The sequence below is a fragment of the Cervus elaphus genome, chromosome 33 (assembly GCF_910594005.1).
Source record: "Cervus elaphus chromosome 33, mCerEla1.1, whole genome shotgun sequence".
NCBI classification, from domain to species: domain Eukaryota; kingdom Metazoa; phylum Chordata; class Mammalia; order Artiodactyla; family Cervidae; genus Cervus; species Cervus elaphus.
The window spans coordinates 33,960,359-33,981,102 of NC_057847.1; the positions used below are offsets into that span (position 1 = coordinate 33,960,359).

A 20,744-nucleotide genomic window follows, 5' to 3' on the forward strand; every position below is an offset into this window, starting at 1 on the left:
ATCCCACCTGGGCTGGTGATCTGTTTCACTATAGATAATATACATGCTGTTCTTTCAAAACATCCCACCCTCGCCTTCTCCCACAGAGTTCAAAAGTCTGTTCTGTATTTCTGTGTCTCTTTTTCTGTTTTGCATATAGGGTTATCATTACCATCTTTCTAAATTCCATATATATGTGTTAGTATGCTGTAATATTCTTTATCTTTCTGGCTTACTTCACTCTGTATAATGGGCTCCAGTTTCATCCATCTCATTAGAACTGATTCAAATGAATTCTTTTTAATGGCTGAGTAATATTCCATGGTGTATATGTACCACAGCTTCCTTATCCATTTGTCTGCTGATGGGCATCTAGGTTGCTTCCATGTCCTGGCTATTATAAACAGTGCTGCGATGAACATTGGGGTGCACGTGTCTCTTTCAGATCTGAAAACCATATCATTGACTAGATGGACCTTTGTCAGCAAAATAATGTCTCTGCTTTTTAATATGCTGTCTAGGTTCTTCATGAACTCCTTATTGCAAAATTCAGACTTAAATTGAAGAAAGTAGGAAAACCACTAGGCCATTCAGGTAAGATCCTAATCAAATCCCTGACAATTACACAGGGGAAGTGACAAATAGATTCAAGGGATTAGATCTGATAGACAGAGTGTTTGAATGACTATGGACATAGGAAAGAATAATAGGTCATATAATCAATTAATTATCACTGATAAGCAGATTTTCAGTTGTTTGCAAAAGAAATAAGATATACAATTTTTTTCACTTGCAATATTTTTCATTAATTATCAGTTACAAAATAGAGGCCATTCCTTTTGAGAGATAACTATAGTACTTTTCATTGTACAGATTAAACAATACTCAAAGAAATAGTAATAGTAAATTACTACTTACTACAAATCAACACTTGAGTGAGACAGAAAGATTGCCCCCTTTGTCTTCTTCAAACAATTAAAACATTCAACATCATATGTAGTGATGTAGAATGATAAAGTGATAAATGATCAAGCATGTGAGGAAGGTATGCAAGGAGGTTCTGGAACACAGAAATATTCTCTATTAAGGATAATTTGCAGCAAAAAAAAAAAAAAGATCCGTATGAGCATGCTCCAAATCACTCTCACCTCATAAATGTACCCCTACTTGAGTTATTCAGGATATTTTACTCTTGGAAATGATACAAAATCAATAGGACAGAAAAAGTTAGTAGGACAAAGTCAAGGATAAGTCTTTTACAGCCTACCTACTGCATAAATTATGTCTTCCTACTATTTCAGACCTGGAGTGAGAGGAACTTCTTGTTTTCTAAAGAAGGAAATAGTGTTGTCAACTTCTAGCTCTAATTTTTTAAATATATCATCATCAATGGTTCTAATAATGTGAACTAGAAAAATTATTCAGCTTTGTAGAGATGTAGTCCATTTCTTTTCATTTTAATGGTAATAAAATTGAAGCTTATATTAATCGAATTTAAGAGTATAGATAGTATCAGATCTGTGATCAGAGTTCTGTTTTTCTAACTCCCAGTCCAATCCTGTTTTCACTAGTAATGATTTGTTATCTCTAAAAAAACTGTGAGATTAAAAAACAAAAAAAAAGAAACAAAAGTTATTTGAGCTGAAAATAGAAATGGGACTTTATTATCTATTAAGTAAACAAAATTACCTATTTATTTGAGTCAGTCAATACTTCTGTTAAATCTCTTTCCTTTGTTCATGGATAATCTTAGGATTTGAAGGCATTTACTTTTGGGTGAAACAGTCTCTCAGTCACAGACATCTAATTCCTCTCCTTTCAATGCACCACCCTCTCAACTGCCAGATGCAAGTGAAAAGAGCACTGCACATTCTGAAATGAGTTGGGGAGGGAGAATGTGTATCATTGCTGGAAACTGGGAAGACAGATCTGCACATGCTGTGAGTGTCTTTCTAGATATAGATCAGCAGCAGCAGACTGAAAGAAAACCAAATATATGCAGAACTGCGGGCAGAAGGAAGATCAGTTTTTACTCAGAAATAAATGAAAGATGTGCATACAGAATAGCATAATCCCTGCTGGAGCCTGTGACAAATGGAAGAAGAGTATGTTTTGCAGCAATCAGAACACTACAGATTTCACCAATATTTCTAGAATGTTCACTAGATGGCAAAGTCCGTGTGCAGCTTACAATAGGAGCAGACAGCCATGTCAAGTAGAGAACAGGAATACTGCTCTCCATGAAGACAACTGAATTCAGGAAATGCCTTACTTCCCAAGATTTGATCCTGGCTGCCAAACCTACCAGTCCCTACGGTGATTAGCTCTTATTTTCCTTGGGCCCTGGACCTTTCAAATGGCAAAGTTATACTAACTGGGAATTTAAAGCTTTCTTTTCTGCCTAAAAGATCTCTAGACCATTACAGGAAATCAACTATACTTGACAGAATCATCACAAATCCATTATTTACAGCATAGAATTTTTTCTGTAAGGGTGAAGGAACAGAGAAAAATGACCAGACATATGATTGTTCAAAACAAGGTGTATGTTTGTAATAATCAACTCAGATGCCTCCTTATGAAACCAAATTACTGCAAAACAAGACATGCTAATGTTGAAATATACTCTAATTAAGAGGACATCTTAAATACGAAAGAAAAGCTGACAGCAAGAGAGTCCAACTGAGGATACTGAACACGTCACTTCCATCACGTCCAACTCTTTGCGACCCTGTAAACTGTAGCCCACCAAGCTCCTCTGTCCATGCGATTCTCCAGGCAAGAATACTGGAGTGGGCTGCCTGCCCTCCTTTGGAGGATCTTCCCAGCCCAGGGAGCAAACTCATGTCTCCTGCTCCTCCTGCACTGTAGGTGGGTTATTTACCCACTAGCCACCTGGGAAGCCCAAAGGATAGTTCCAAAAATGGCTAAATTCATAAGTACAATACAAACAATAAACAGTAGATTTGAAAATGCTGCAAGTTACATACACTAAATAAAATAGAAGACAAACTCAAGACAATCTGGAAAAGACAATCTCTTTCTGGAGATTAAAGAGGGGAGAGAAATGAGATAGAAATGATTATTAAAAATATAAAAAATGTATGAGGCAAAAGCCAAGAAGATACTATAATTAAAACTAGCAATTCAGAAGGAAAACTAAAGCAAACATGGTAGTTTCAACATGGTAGTTTCTAATCTCCAGAAAGAATGAAATCTTTTTATCAAAAAAACTCTGTACATCAAAAGGGACCAGCAAAGTGAAGTGAAAGTCACTCACTTGTGTCTGACTCTTTGTGACCCCATGGACTATACAGTCCCTGGAATTCTCCAGGCCAGAATACTGGACTGGGTAGCCTTTCCCTTCTCCAGGGGATCTTCCCAACCTAGGGACCGAACCCAGGTCTCTCACACTGCAGACAGACTCTTTACCAGCTGAGCCACAAGGGAAGCTCAGGGATACTGGACTGGGTAGCCTATCCCTTCTCCAGCAGATCTTCCCAACCCAGGAATCGAACAGGAGTCTCCTGCATTGCAGGAGGATTCTTTACCAACTGAGCTATCAGGGAAGCCCCCATCAATGAAAACAAACTGAAACTCAGACGTATTCTGTTAGGCTAGAGAGGGGAAAAGATGAAGATATAACTCTTTTAAGTATGTAGTATGAAAAAATGATTCATTCCCAAGAAAAATAGTTGTTCATCACATGAAACTGTTATTCCCCTATGAAGGCATTGGAGAAACAGTCTCACACATCAAGAGGTAAGAAAATATATCAGCAATGTATCCTTCACAAAAAGATGATTTTAAGATATACATTAGCTCTACAGAAGATGATGAGGAAAAAATGGCGAAATTGTATATAAAAGACCTCTCAGGACGTAGAGTTAAATCATAGAGCAATATGTAAATCACTGTTGTCAAGATGGTTATAAAACAATAGACTTATTAAGAACATTTATATAAATTTATATAAAATACCAGATTACCTTTCAAAACACTAGGGAATAGTTGGAAAGTGAAGGAAAAATTAACATTTTTATCTTATAAGGAAATTGCTAATAGATAGTTTCACTTATGATGGTGACAATTTCTTTAAAATTGTGGAATAAAATGAAGCTACAAATGTATTCCAAAAACTAGAAAAATAGTGCGAGAAAAAAAGAAAGTAAAAAATGATAGTTGATACAGTCCAGGAAAAATCATGAAAAACACTAAAAATAAAAGTAGAAAAGACAAGACAAGTTATCAGAAAAAAGAGAAAGGCCAAATATACTTAAAATTTATGATAATAAATTGTGATTTGGTTTATTCACATTAAATAACAAAAAATACCAAATTAGATCACAAAGTAAAAGCTGAACAGATGCTGTTTATTTAAAAGAAGCATACAAAAAAATTGCCAAAATTAAAAATAAAAAACGGGTAAAAATATATCAGACAAATACAAACAAAAATGTAGGTTTTTATGTTATTTGAGACAAAATATATTTCAAGGCAAAAATAATAAATGGATAAATAAGGTAATTTTATATTTATAAAGGTAAATCTTCCAATAAAGTTATACTGGTCATCAATTTGTAAAGTGAATAGTAGTACATTGTTATGCAAAACTTAGAAATTCAACATAAATCAACACAACTGTTGAAGACATAAATTTATTTCTCTCAGTTTTTGAGAGATCAAGTATAAGAGTAAGATAGAACATTGAAGATTTGAATAAAGTAATTGTTACTGTTGTTTTAATAACTAGGTACCAAACTTTCTACTGTACAGAGAAAATTTCTTTTATAATTTCTAAAACTGATTAATTGCACAGCAACAAAACAACAAGCAACAAACAAGCAACTAAACAAATAAAATATCCTAACTTAATAAACTCTAGAAGGTAGGATTTTCAGACCTAGCCCACATTCCTTGACTACAACACATTATAAAACTTATTTTGAAATTTATAAATCTTTAACATTCTCTATGAAATGTATAACATGCATGAAAATGAAATTGTCAAAATCGTATAAGAAGTAGGAAACTTGACCAGACAAATTATAAGACAACTAATTGAAAAAATATGTAAAACTAAGTTATAATAACAGTGAAGGTGTTACTTTTCAGAAGTTATTGATATCTTCTAGAAAATAAATATTGACATTATACAGAAGCACTTTATTTCCACATTTTTTAATTGACTCAAAGCAGAGATAAACAGTAAATTATCCAAAAGAGTTAAGAAACAAATACAAACTTCATAGTAAAACCTTACCAGAAATGGAATCTACAACCAACACTAGTGAAAATAGATACAAAAATCTTAAATCAAATCTATTAGTTACTTAACAGCACACGGAAAAGGAAGATCCAAAATAGCCATGAAAAAATAATACAGTTATAGAAAATATATTCATGAAATATATTATGTCAATGAATCAATAAAGAATATGAACTATATCCAGATGCTAAAATGGCATTTAATGTCTCATATTTACTCATAAATTATCATAGTCTTTTTGTTAGAGAAATAAAAGAAACCTTCTTACTTGTTAATGTCTGTTTCAAATCAAAATTACATCAATACAATTATATCACTATTTTTCTTAAGACTTAACCAAGGTCAGGAATTTTAAAAACCATAGCTTATGGAAAAATGATGAATGACATGGAACCAGAGATTAAATTTATTGGCTGAACCTTATCCAAGTGATCAAGGTTTCCATCAGCAGGGACAAATCATGCAGACAGCAGGCACCCCTCAGGGTGTGAGGAAAAAACACCCACCTCTGGGGTACTCTTCTCCCACATGCATAATCTGAGTGTGAACATGAGAAAACATCAGACAAAACCCAAACTGAGGAATATTCTAGGAAATATCTGACCACTACTCAGCAGTTTTGAAGTCAAGAGAGACAAAGAAAGATTGTGAGGCTATCACAGATTGGAGGGGACCAAGGGGCAGGGAGACTAAATGCTATGCTTTGTTCTGGATCTGACCCAGAAGAGGGCAGTCTAACACATATAGTCAGCTAACAGCATAGTGCAGTGCTCATTTCTTTGTTTTAATAAATGTCCCAAGATTTTATAAGAGGTCTCCTTTAGGGGAAGCTGGGTCACAGATACGTGGGGTAACTCTCTACTATTTTTGCAGCTCTTTTTCAAACCTAAAATTAATCCAAAATAAGACCTTCAAAAGCATTCAAAAACTGTATTGGTTGAGTAAAGTGTTGTCTTAAAAAATTCTGCAATTAAGGAATTGATTCATTCTACAAGATACACATCCCTCACTATTGTGATACCAGAATGGTATTGCAATCTACACTTTATTACTTCCTCCAGAAGTTTGGTCATTTTACTTTTTAGGCTGCATTTTTAAAGTTTGATAATAATGATTATAATATTTTAATAATAATAGAGGAAAAGACCATAGATATTTGTGTGTATGCATATGCGTTTGTGTGACTACCACTGATTAATTCTGTTATTGATTATAAACTTTATTCAGTCACGGAGTAAGAGAATTCCTTATGAATGATATCTTGAAATAGAGACTGTGTATGTGAGAAAGACATAAAGAGAGAGACCCCTACAATTATATTTATTACTTTTCTCTGAAATTTTTAAATATGTTCTGCATCCATATTCTTCTACACATCACCAGGTAGTCTATTAAAACACAAAATTTAAAAGTCATTTAAGCCAATTACATTAAAGTAAACAATTAAAAACTTTTAATGACTCACTTAAAGTAGAACATGGTTATGCTGTGAAAGTAAGACATTTCAAATAGTACCTTCATCACCGCTTTAAATGACCACAGCTCAGCAAGTGTATTGATCACCTTCTATGGAAGACAGTATATGTAGGTACTGGATAGATGGGTAGGCTGATAAGACACATGTCTGTTCTTATGCAGTAACAGTTTTACATGATAGATGACCCAGGTGCCCATAAATCTGGCTAGTCCACATTATGACCAGTGTAGAGAGAGCTGCAGGATGCAATGGACGTATAGAGGAAAATGTGACACTGCGTGGGAAAACATCAGAGTCAGCATTATAAAGGAAGTGCCATTTGAGTTAGATCTAATTAGGACAAATTTCACACGTATTCTGAAGCATGGAATATTAGAAAAAAAATTTTTCATTGGAACCCTGGAATCTGTTGAGGACAGAAATATATTCAGTGGATATATCTTTCAGTATGATTAAGTAGAAAGTCATATATTTTCTATATGACTATATATTTTATAGACAGAATTTTCTACAAATAAAGTAATAAAGATATATATAGGCCTTTAAAAAAGACAAATATCTAAGCTGAAATGTAGAAGACATCCATGAAGACTCTGGGACAGCTAAACTGGGTAATTTCAATTAAACTATAGTGGTTTAATAACATGTCATCATAAGATGTCCCTTGTATTTCTCTTCCCACACAACAACAAAAATTTGGCATCTATCCACAAGCAAAACTACTTCTGTGAAAGCTGCTGCTGCTGCTAAGTCACTTCAGTCGTGTCCGACTCTGTGCGACCCCATAGACGGCAGCCCACCAGGCTCCCCCATCCCTGGGATTCTCCAGGCAAGAACACTGGAGTGGGCTGCCATTTCCTTCTCCAATGCATGAAAGGGAAAAGGGAAAGTGAAGTGAGCACTATATGCCAAAGACCTGAAATAGCTAAAGCAACACTGAGAAAGAAGAATAAACCTGGAAGAATTGCATCACCTGATTTCAAACTATACTACAAAGGTATAATGGTCAAGACAGAAAGACATCGGCATAAAAATACACACATAGACCACTGTAACAGAACTGAGAGCCCATAAATAAACCCTCACAAATAAGGTCAACTAATATTTGACAAAGAAGCCAAGAACACTTAGTGGGGAAAGGACAGCCTCTTCAATCAATGGTGCTGGGAAAATTGGAAAATCGCATGCAAAAGAATGATACTGAATCCCTATCTTACACCACATACACGAATTAACTTGAAATGAATTGAAGAGTTAAAACATAATATCTGAAATTGTAATTTACTAGAAAAAAATAGGAAATTTTTTTGACACTGGTCTGGCAACAACTTTTGTTGGGGAGAGGGATATGATGACACCGAAAGCATGAGCAACAAGAGCAAAAATTAATAAGAGGACTGCACCAAGCTAAAAGGCTTCTGCACAGCAAGAGAAACAATTGACAAAATGAAACAGCAACCTTCAGAATGGGAGAAAGTATTTGCAAACCATATACTGGATAAGAGGTCAATATCCAAAGTAATATAAAAGAACATATACAACTCAATAGCAAAAACTCAGCCTATTTTAAAATGTCAAAGGACATGAATAGGAATTTTTCCAGGGAAGATATTCAAATGGCCAACAGATACATGAAAAGGTGCTTGGCATCACTGATCATCACATCATGGAAAAGTAAGTCAAAAACACAATGGGATACCACTGACATCTAGTAGAATAGCTACCATCAAAAAGACATGAGACAACAAGTAGAGGTGAGGATGTGGAGAAAGGGGACCCTTGGGCACCATCCATGGGAATGTAAATTGGTACAACCACCATAGAAAACAGTACAGCAGTTCCTCAAATAACTAAAAATAAAACTACCACATAACCTAGCAATCCTGTTTTTGACATATATCCAAGGACATGAAACCAAATATTTTAGGGATATCTTCATTCCCTTGCTTATTGCAGTGTTGCTCACAATAGCCAGGACACAGAAATAACCTAAGTGTCTATCAGTGAGTGAATGGATAAAGGAGATGTGGCATATATCATATTCTATATACAACTGAATATTATTCATCCATGAGGAAGAAAAATTCAGCCATTTGTGACAATATGAATGGCTTGGGGAATTCTGTTAAGTGAAGTCAGTCAGAGAAAGACAAATACTGTATGGTATCATTTATATGTGGAATCCAAAAAAGCCAAACTCTTAAAAAAGGAGAATGATGGGTTATCAAGGCCTGGGGGTACACAGTGAGGAAAATGGAGAGATACTGGCCATAGAATATAAACTTCCACTTGGAAGATGAACAAGTTCTGGGAATCTAATGTACAGTGTTGTAATTATTGTTTAAATTATTATTAACATAATGTATTACATAGTCAAAAATTTAAGAGAGTAGATCTTAAAACTTCTCACCACACAAAAAAAGGAACAATAATTATGTGATATTATGGAGGTGTTAGTTAACACTACATTAGTAATATATTGCCAACATATGTGTATCAGATCAACATGTTGTATACCTTAAAGTTACACAATGTTATATGTCAATTATATCACAATAAAATAGGAAAAAATCCTGGTGGTTGATGTATATTAAATAGTAAATAATTTTATAACAGTTACAGAGTTAAAAGGACAAAATATAAAGTCAATTTTCCTAACTTATTAAGATAACAAAAAAATTAATTATTATTCACAACACTAAAGATTTGCTTCCAACTGAAAACAAAAACAGAACATTCCCAACACACTTGACACTGCAACTATTACTTCTAGTCATCTCTAAACAAGGGAATAGATTTAATTTTCTATGATACAGTCTCTGAAGATAACACAGTGAGGATACAGAAATAGTTGAGAAAGAATAGTCCTGGGCCAAACAGCTGTAAAAATGAAAACTTTATCACATCTGTAAAAATGAAACTTACACTTTCCTCCTGAGAGTTGTTGCAAGAATTAAAAGAATCTACATGGAGAAAGTTCAGGACACGTAGTATACACTAGATCAATATTGAATTTTCATTATTTTCAGTCTATGATTAATCTAGTATGTTTCGAAAATTTCTTATGTGCCAGGCTGTGGACTAGGTGCTTGAGAGTACCACTAAGCATGCTTAAAGGAATACAATTTAAGTTGGCTCATTCACTTACTCAACAAATATAATTTTAGTTACTTCTATATGTCAGAACCCATTCTGAGCACTTGTGATAAATTAGTGAACCAAAAAGATAATCTTTGTCCATTTGGAGTTTACATTATTGACAGAGCAGATAGAAATTACACAGTGTGCTAGAAGTTGTAAGTTTTAAGAAGGGAAAGGAATGAAAAAAAGGAAATGAAAGGAAAAAAGAGTAAAGCAAAAAGTAAAAAGAAAGTATGGAGGAATCAAAAGAATGGAGTAGGGGAAGGGAGCTGAGATTTGTAATTGCATAGTCAGAATAGACATCATTTAGAAATGCCATTTGAACACAGACTTGAAGCAGGTGAAGGAATTAGTCATGCAAATATCTGAGGCAGAAGCCTTCCAGGAAGATGAACCTCCCTAAAGACGTGAGTGTTCCTGGAACATTCAAGAAATAGTAAAAGTGAATAAGGGAAAGAGAAATTGGAGATGATGTCAGAGAAATAATGTGACGGCGACCAGATTCAACTGAATCTTATAGGAAACTGTAACATAGTTTTTACTCTGAGAGCAATAGGCATTACCTAGAGGATTTTGAGCAGAGACATGGCACAATCTTACTCCCATCTGCTGAGAGTAGGAGAAGAAGTAGATGAATAAAGTCCAGTTTTAAGAAACTAAGGCATAAATCCAGGAGAGATATGGTAATGGCTTGGACCAGGGAAGTAGCAGTCAAGATGCCAGGATGTAGTCAGCTTCTGGATATATTCTGAAGATGAAATCAACAGGAATTCCATAGGGAATGGATATAGGATATGAGAGAAGGAGAATACTCAAACATGATTCTAAAGCTTTTAGCCTGAGGATAAGTAAGACTAGAGTTATCCCCTAAGAAGTAAAACGGGGAAGGCAGGGGGTGAACCAGGTTGGTCAGGGAGAGGAAAATTCAGAAATGTAGTTTAGGGCATGTTAACTTTGAGTTCTCTTTGAGATATCAAAGTCAACATGTCAAAGAAGCAGTGGGACACATAAGTCTTTTGGAAATTATGATTATTTACATGGCATTTAAAGTCACGGGACTCAACGAATCACAAGAAGGTGATGAAGATAGAGGGGAAAAAAGAGAATCAGGGACTGGATCAGGGACACTCATAAGTAATGAACTTTGGAAAGGCAGAGTAAAGAGAAAAGTGATGTGGAGGAGTTAATAGAAGAAGAACCAAGATCATGGCCTGTCCTGGAATCCAAGAGAAGGAAATATATCAAGGGAAATCCAATGATGCACTATGTCCAATACTGCAATGTGCTCAGCTAAGACAAAGACAGAATGGACCATTGGACAATGTGGTGGTTCCTGTATTCCTATCAAGAATTGGTAAAATGGTGAGAGTGAAAACTTGACTAAAAGAGAATGGGTGGAGAAAAATGGACATAGAATATAACAAACACCCTTGATAAGTAATTTTGAAAAGACGAGGATTGAAATGGAGAAGTAGTTGGTGAAGGAAGAAAAAAATTTAATATAGGAGCAATAATAAAATGTTTGCATGATCATACAGTAAGAAGCTAAAATTACTGGTGTAGGAGTGAGAGAAAAAAATTGCTGAAGTGGAGCCTTGTGTAGGTAAGGAGGAATAGGATCTAATGCACAGATTCAAGGATTATTTTAGGTAGCTGATTTAAGGCAACAGGTGGGAAGCCAGAATATGTGGGTACAGAACTTGGTGGGGAAATGCATTTAGTGAGGAAAGTCTTCAAGGAAAAAATATCTCCTGATTGTTTCAATTTTCTCAGGAAACAACATTGTTGACTATTAGTGAACATGAAGTAGGAAGTATTGGTGGTTTGAGAAGAAAAGAAAGGGTATGAAATCCAAGTCCAGGAAACTGGGATATGAGTGGTCTAGGGAACAGTGGTATGATCTCTGGGCAGCATCAAGGGCCCACTTGAGTTTTGTGCTTATGACCAGCTACATGGGTGCACACATGCAGTAAGGGGAGAGTTGGCTATAATTAGGAGGAGATTTCACCAGAAAATTAAAAAAAGAGGGAGGGAGAGTTTGTTAAGTGTGCGTGTAAGGAGTGATTATTATGAGTGACCATAGAATTTATTTAATAAAAGGAACGAGGACATTAAGAACAGTGAAAGTGTGATAAGATCAATGAATTGGGGTTTAGTTGGGTTAAAATACTGTTCAAGCTGGGGTTCTACCCAAGGAAACATGTCTTGATCAATATTGGGATTTTCTCTTCTATTTAATTCTACCCCGTTATCTCAATTATCTCTTTCTCAAATATCTGTTTCTTGTTGCTGAAACTTTTAACTCTGCTTATCTTGCTTTTTTTTAACATCAAGAATGCAATTGATACATCCTAGGTAAATCCTTATATCCATCTACAAAATTTTAACTCCTATTTCAGCTGAATCTATTCTATTAAACCCATTTACTGAGGTTTAAAATGCTAGTTCTTATAATTTTCATTTATAAATTTCTATTTGGTTTCTTTCAAAATATACCTATTTTACTCAGTAGCATTTTTATTCCTTAACACTTTATAATTTTAAATATGCTCATTTATATTTTATTATAGATTATTTTATTATCCCAAATTCCTGAGGTGCTAGTTCTAAATATTTTTTGTTATGTCTGGTGAATATCCTTTATGGTGGTTTATTTCTCATGTAGTTTATAATTTTTTATTATGAGTTTATCTTAAGATTCTTTTTCTTATATATTTAAAATTTGAGAAAATGATTTTACAAACATTTGCAATAATTTAGATTTACAGTAATTTAGCAATTTTACAATTCCTTCTGCCAAGCACTTGAGATGTCATTGACCGGATACTGATCTCTGTGTTAACTTATAGAATGAGGAATTCCTTCCCACAGAATGGTATATATTCAGAAGGTAAAGTGACTTGATTTACTAGTCACACGCAGTCCTAGAGTTAATTCTTTCTAAAAGACTCTTTCCTCCCCCAAAAGACAGGACAGAAACAAGTTTCTCTGAATTCCTGTATCAGCAGATTACATTCTTTAATTCTCATTTCAGTAAGGGTACAACTCCTTAAGGCTCTATGCTATACACAGGGATTCTGAATTTCAATTCTCCATATTACAAAGGTCAAGACTGCAGCCTCATGCATGCATGGGAATTTGGATCATTTTTTAAATGACCTCTTATCATAAACTCTTTTTTTTCATGATATTCTAACCAATCCACTATCCTTCCTTCAAGCCTGATAGGAAGTGTTGTTCCCTTATCACTCTCCCATAAATATCATCCAACACAAGTTGTAGCACAGTATAATTATGCAATCACATAATTGCATACTTATTTGCTAATACTACCAAGACATGCTCATGTTGGAAGCATATTAAAATCCCAACTGATCCTAGATAACAATATAAGACTTAGTCATTCAAAACTATAAATATAATTCAAACTATTCAAAGCACTTCTTGAGGGCGATTGAGTCCTAGGACCATTTTATTCCAGTACAAAATTACTTTTTAGCAAGTAGACACAAAAAGACAACAAAAAATATGTTTACTTATCCTCAAAAGTCTTTAACATACTTTAATAGATAAAATGTATTTAATTTACCTTTGATTCTTAAACCATTTTTCCAAAAATTCCTACAAATAACAAAGGTCTTTGTATGATAGAAATGTTTTCTTTCTAAATTATTAATGTAGTTAGTATTTTCTTCCAAATAAAAGCCTTGATTTAAAATTTTAATGTCATATCACTGGTAAAAATTTACATTTTTGATTTGCCAAGTCCATCTCCATCTCTGCTTTCACCCACCTCAAATTTCTCTAATCCAAATACAGTAAGGTGGAGATTACACTAATGTGTGACCATTATAGGGAGATAAGTGAACAGCTTTTATTTTGAGTTTTAATATAATTTCACTTCATGTTCTTGATGCAAGCCATCTTTTCCTACTTAGAAAAATAGTATTAGAAATAGTATAGAAATAGAAATATAAAAATAGAAAATAGAAGTAGAAAAATAGTATTAGAAATAAAACTTCAGTAGGCATATAGCCAATGGTATTTATCATGAACTGTATATACATTTTAAATGCTCTTAAAATCAATATAATATGAAATTACATTTTGATGATTAAAAGCTTATTTGCCTTCATTGGAATGATGACCTTTCTTCTTGTTTGAACCCTAAAGTAAGACTTTTCCCAACACAGCAAATAATTTTTCATAAATCTTACTTTGGCTATAATTAAACACTAGAGAAGATCATATTAAACTTGTATTCTAGACATAATAGACATGTGAAGTAGGTACGGGCAAAAATACCAATCAGTATTTTAAAAGACAAAATCTATATTAAAACCATTTGGAATATTTTCCAAATTGATTTCTGTTTGAAATAAACTTGTTTGCAACCATTATCAGTATTTAAAGTCCACTGAGCAAAATGCATTAATGATTAATAGAGCAAACGGTTATACAAGTAGGGAAAGCAGTGGTTTTTTAACCACTGGAAGCATCTGAAAGTGATCTGGAGTTAATATTAAAAGTACGTGTGACTTTTGTTAGAGAAGTTTGGGTTTTTTTTAACAGAAGTTTTAGAAGACCTTGATATGTATCTTCTAGCATGTTTGCTTAGAGCAGGAATCTGAAACATATTCTAAGCCTTGCCTTGTGCTTCCTATGACTTACTAGAAAATTACAACATGATAAAATAAGTATTTCTCAAAGGGAAATATTTAAGACCAGACAGAATATAATCCCTTGAAAGTACCCCGAGCTGAGAAGTGATGGCAGATGTGTAAGTGAGCAGAGCCCCGTGGGCCTTCCAAGACAGGCCTCTCCCACCCCATGTCCTTCACCCGCCTCCTGTCTGTGGAAAAACTTCAACCAAAGAATAAATTTAATCAGAGAAGTAAGAAAATACAGAAAGAAAGGAAAACAGTCAAAAAAAGACAAAGTAACAACACTTTAGCCATTAAACAAAGTCAAGGAAGGACCTTTAGATCCTTCTCAAGTGCTATAGACAATTTTCTGAGCCCTACCCTTTGAGATGTCTTGCAGATACTGAAAGCCTCACCAGATGGAAAACGTTGACTGTATATTGACCACAAGCATATAGAACCCAGGTGAGTTGGAACCAGAAAAACTAGCTGACCAAAGATTTATGCCTCAGGTCACAGCGAGACATGATGCCTACTTGGAACCATGTGATCAAGACAATCATCTCTGAAAATAGAAGATTACCCCCTCCCCAACAGGTAACCCTTTCTTTTTTTCCTTTATAATCTCTGAGCAAAACCTGGGAAGATGGGGAGTTGGTTTTTTTTGCAACAAGAGTTATTCAGGAAAAGATGGAGACAAATAAACATTAAGTTCTGAAAGGGATAAGGTTTAAGAGTCCACCTTCTCCACACGATTGACAGTTTCCTCAATAGTTATCTTTCCTTTTAGCCAACACTTGTGTCTCAGTGTTGGATTCTTGAAGCTGAGTTTGGTAACACTGGGTTTGCCACTGAACAGTTAGCATTTTTCTCAGAACATCTAGTGCCAAGCATTGCCCACGACAATGAGTGTTAGTGGAACTGAACTTGAATTACTGTTACAATTCAAATCATCAATTATCCCAAGTATGCCCTCAAAGTGCCCATGCTGCTGGTCAGGAAAGGATGGAGACAAATAAACATCAGGTTCTGAAATGGATGGATGAAGGTTAAGAGTTCTGCAGGTAGCAATAATAATCCAAAAATTTTTAATAACAAAAGAATAAAAGCAAAAAAATAAAATCTAAATTCTACCTTAATATTTTAATAACTGCAGATTTGAGGCTAGATAATGATACTCTCATTTATAAAGCTTAGAAGCCTATGTGGCAGCTATGAGACTATCTGTATGTGACCCCCATGAGGCAGGGGTGACATTTGCTTCATTGGGTTGCCCAAGGTCAGCCCTAAGGGAAGTCTTCTATGTCTGTGCTGTGCACGGTCGTGTCCGACTCTTTGTGACCCTATGGACTGTAGCCCACCAGGCTCCTGGTCCATGGGATTCTCCAGGCAAGAATCCTGGAGTGGGATGCCATTTTCTCCTCTGGGGGTCTCCCCGACCCAGGGATCACACCCGCATCCCCCAAGACTCCTACTTTGCAGGTGGATTCTTTACCCCTGAGCCACCTGGGAAGCCCCACCTGTGTCTGCGCGGCCACCTAAATGCCTGCTTCTGTTCCGTGGCCTGTCAGGCTCAAGGTACAACCCAGTCAGGTCTTGAAAGAAGGGAGTAATATCCTACTCAGGCAATGCTAAACTGAACTCAGTTAATGTTACCTGAGAAGCAGCTATTTCAGAGGCTTCATTGTAAAGGATGGGACTCTCCTCACGCCTGTGCCTTCTCAAGGCTTCACATTCCTGTCCCATGCCTAGTGAGCGCAAGGGGATGCCTAGAAGAGATGGGCTCTAGGAAGGATGTAAGAGGATTCTGGAACTGTCAATAGAAAGGGAGAAAGGAAGCTTTATAAAGGAGGTTAGTTCACCCTAAGGGAGGGACATTTGTAATTAAACTGACTTTCTTTTTTCTTTACACACAGCCCTGTGAAAGTGCTAATAAAACTGAGGGAGGAAAAGGCAAGAGCTTGAATATTTAATTCACATGCTGGCAAACCAGTCCTTACTAATCAAACTAGATGTATGTATATATGTGTTGGTCTAATCTTATGCAAGTTTAAAATAGAACCTGTTTTCAAACAGGTCATTCTGAATAAGAAATAGACAACCAAAGTAGATACAATAAGTTTAATGTGAAACAGTGTTATTAGTTTCCAAATCAAGAATTAATATGATTAAAATATGCTCTGCTGGAAAGTGTTTTGATACTGAGGATGAATTATTTCTTCCAGAAAGACCATATGCCATAAATAGCGTTTTCTGAGGAACCAACTGATTTAAATAGAAGAGATATTTTATCTCACAGACAAAGATTTAATTTCCAAGAACAGGGCACCTAAACTGGTTATATTAGCTTTCTTTTATATCATTTACCCTTTCTTCTGGTCTCAAAGGAACAAAAAATCATTCTCAAACCTTTCCTCTCTTGTCTCTTGTAGGACTTAAATTTATTTTACTGTTTTTTCTTTCTTCACTTTCTACTGACTTTATATCCTTACTGTATGAAGGGGTTGAGTTTTCTCTAATCCTAACTTAAATCAAATTACCCTTAATAGTACCTTACCCTTCAAGACAAAAACATGTCATCTCTCTTTACCTTCACTGATAAATACCTTAAAATCTAAAATTATTCTTCAGCTTTCTCTTTTTCTACTTAGTCCTCAATTAAAGCTCATGTCTCTGTAGATCTACTAAACTTCTCTTAAAATCCATCCATGACCTAATAACAGGTCAGCTCCTACCCTATTCTCTTGTTTACCACTTTTTGGGTTTGCTCTTGGTAGTCAATTTACGTGCTTTATCTCCCATGACACTGTTATTAAACTAACACTAATTTATCCCATTACTTTCCCACAATCAATTAATATCCTTTCTAAACCTGTGTTATTCCACCACTCCAGCCACTTTTATTTTGCCACTCCATTCCACTTTTATTCCCTACTGATGTTCATTTATGTGTGACCTAATTCTTGCCACAGCTTCATACACATCCATATATTCAGCTTTACCTTCTAAACTGATATTTGGATGTAAAATTTTCACCATCTTCCAGATCATCTCTGTGTGATAGTACAAATTAGTATGTAAATGTATAACATCAAAAACCAAAGTCATTACCCTTACTTTTGCTGCCACAGGGGAAATAAATACAATACCCTCACATTTCAATCAGGGTGGATTATTTACCATTCTCTTTAATTTCCATATATAATGTCTTCACTATGTCTTTGTAATATTTGCATGCCTAACCTTTGTGCTTGGAATAAACAACTTTATATTTTTATTTATTTATACCTAGATCACTTTTAAAGAAATAACTTAACTATCATATCCCCTTAAAATCATTTTCTCTGGGCTCTGAGTTCCTCATGGACAGAAATTGTGACTTTTGGCTTATTGTGAATCTCAGGTTGTAACACAGCGCCTAGCACTAGATAGGTGTTCATACACCTGTCCCATTCACTTTCCCACCTTTCTCCATTTTTCATTTTGAGGTTTATAATATTTTGAGTACTATCGACACAAGCACATTTCCATGCTACATTCCATGAGGTATAAACTCTATGCCTCTGTTGACATCTCAGCCCCTTCCATGGACTGTTCTTGGGAGGTGTAGGCTGCACTGTGCTTGGTCGCTCAGTTGTGTCTGAGTCTTTGCGATTCTATGGACTCTAACCTGCCAGGCTCCTCTGTCCATGGGGATTTTCCAGACAAGAATACTAGAGTGAGTTGCCATGCCCTCCTCAAGGGGATCTTCGCAACCCAAGGATTGAATCCAGGTCTCCCACGTTGCAGGTGGGTTTTTACTGTCTGAGCCTCCAGGGAAGGCCTGGTAGGTGTATGGTACTTCATAAATGTTGTATGTAGAAGTGACACGCTTTAATCCCTTTTTTTCCCCCTCAGAATATTGAAGTAGTAGGATGCATCCTGTGCCCAGGAGGTGAAAAAAAGGGAGGCCAGGGCATGAGATGATGTTCTAGTAGAGGTCAACAGAGCACCCGTATAGTCTGTTTTATTAGCTAGGAGGAATGAAGTTGCAAGGTAGTAAGTGACTATTCATATCATTCATGGGCAGAGAGTAGAATAACACCTCATCAAAGGGTGTAAGGAGGATACTAAGAAACAGAGCATCTCCATAGTTCTTTTATTAGTTTTCTTGGATGCCTTGTCAAGACCCCTGAGAAAACTGAACACTATATATGATGCCATTGTAACATGAACACTAAAAGAAAATACTTTACAAAATTTACCCCCCTACACACACACACACACACACACACACACACACACACACACACAGAGTCAACGTCAATACACCTGGTATATGCCATTTGGATATGTTCACCCTAGAGGTAAACTGTGTTACTGCTATGAAAGACTGAATCCTGTCAGTCAGTATTCTAGTCTTGCCTCTGATTCTAATTATGTGGTCTGGGAAATTTTACTTAATCTCTCGGCCACAACTGTTTTCTTTAAATAATGAGATAGGTAAAAGTTAAAAATCTGAGTTCCTAAAAAATTTTCATGTAACTAGAATTGTATGGAACTTAAATCTCTTTCTAGATTCCACATGTGAAAGGAATGAATTTTTTTCCTAGTGGTTCGAACCATTCTGTAAGATCATTCCCCATAGCTTTCACAACCTCTGACATAGCACAACCACCACTTTACAAAAAAAAAAAAAAAAAAAAAACGATGAGTAAGATAGAAACATCCTGAAGCACCTGCCACCTCCAGCACCAGCATGACACCCATACATACAAATACACCGCACTTTCAAAAGAGGAAGGAATCAGGTATTTAAAAATGATCTTACAGAAATAAATTTTAAATATATTAAAATTCCATTATAAATTCATATAAATGATGACTGGGACTTTTAAATTGTTTTCTTCCGGTTAATTTGAAAATAATAAGAGAATTTAGGGGAAAGCATGAGAAGCAGCAGAAAAGCAAGGCTGTGGCATGCAATTTCTAGCTCCTGAGTCATTCCACTCTTCAGCACAGATAATGTCACATGACGAAAAATAATTTTAAATGTGAGCATCTTATACAACATCAACTATTTTAAATGGCCACAGTCCTATCCTCACAAATCTACCACAATTCTAAGAAAAATTCATTTTCTCAGTAATTAATTTGTTTTCAGTGTCCTCCTCCCATCCACACTGGAGGAGGGGCAGGGTCTGTACCATCATTCCAAGTCTACTAAACACATTACATAAATCTTCCACTCATGTGGGAGAAATGACTTACATATTTTTCCGAAATGGGAAAAAAAGCATAAATCACCTATATCATTATTACTGGCAAGAATTGTTCAGAAGGCCTTTGGGATCAGAATGTTGACATGCCTCGGAGGCTGCTATCAAAAGGCTCAGCCCTGGGCTTTGGAAAAGCCTACTGCCATGTTAGTCTGCTTCATTACATTTCTACAATTTGTTCACCACATTAAGGAGCAGCATTTCCCTCTTGAAAGGAAGATCCATCCTTCACTTTGAAAGCTTTACCATCAAAAGGTTCACAAACAGCCACAGAAATAGATCAGAAAGCCGAATAAATATTAAAATACAGCATGCTAAAGTCAGAGCTCATTTCAGGCTAGGAAGATTTAAAGATACAGAATAGCTAGAATTGCAGCTTTTGAATCTCCTAGACAAAATCCAAGCTCACAAAGCACACATTTTAAATGTTACCATTAATATAAATAACAATTCATTGGTAGGTCAAAGATAGAATCATGCTGGCTTACCTGAAATAAAGGGAATTGTAAGTCATAGCTCAGAATCCACATATGTGTTAAATAACTCCAATGCAGTTATTCAGAATTTTGGCTACAGTATAAACTAAAATCTCACACGTGTTTCATCCTCACTGAAGAAGAAAAAACAAAAAGGACGACTGCAGCATCCTCTCTGTTTCTGCCTTAGCTTTCTGTTCTGACATATACTCGATGGTACCCACTGTCTGTTAGAAAGCAGCATGCTAAATTGAAAAAAAATAAATAAATGTAAGGCAGCATCTTACATGTCAGCTCCATCTCCTGGCCAAAAGGGGAATCATTTTCATTAAAGATCCCTTGGCAACGCCGCATCTAGCAAGTTTGACGTGGTGTATAGCCCATAATTCCACCGTATTTGAAATTGACTACCTTAATTAATTGCAAAGTAAACATTTAAGAAGCATTAGAGTATGAATTTTTAAAATTTGTTGTCCACTTTGGGATTTAGCTCAATTTTCT

The 20,744-nt window shown here is 35.4% G+C and overlaps 1 protein-coding gene across 1 annotated transcript in view; it reads right to left on the minus strand.

Moving 5' to 3' along the window:
• SCN2A (sodium voltage-gated channel alpha subunit 2) overlaps positions 1 to 20,487 on the minus strand; it is a 138,402-nt gene extending 117,915 nt beyond the window's left edge. Inside the window, exon 1 of the mRNA XM_043894754.1 lies at positions 20,256 to 20,487. The gene's annotated coding sequence lies outside the window, so the exon portion shown is untranslated. The remainder of the gene's footprint in view (positions 1 to 20,255) is intronic.
• Positions 20,488 to 20,744: the final 257 nt, after the last annotated feature.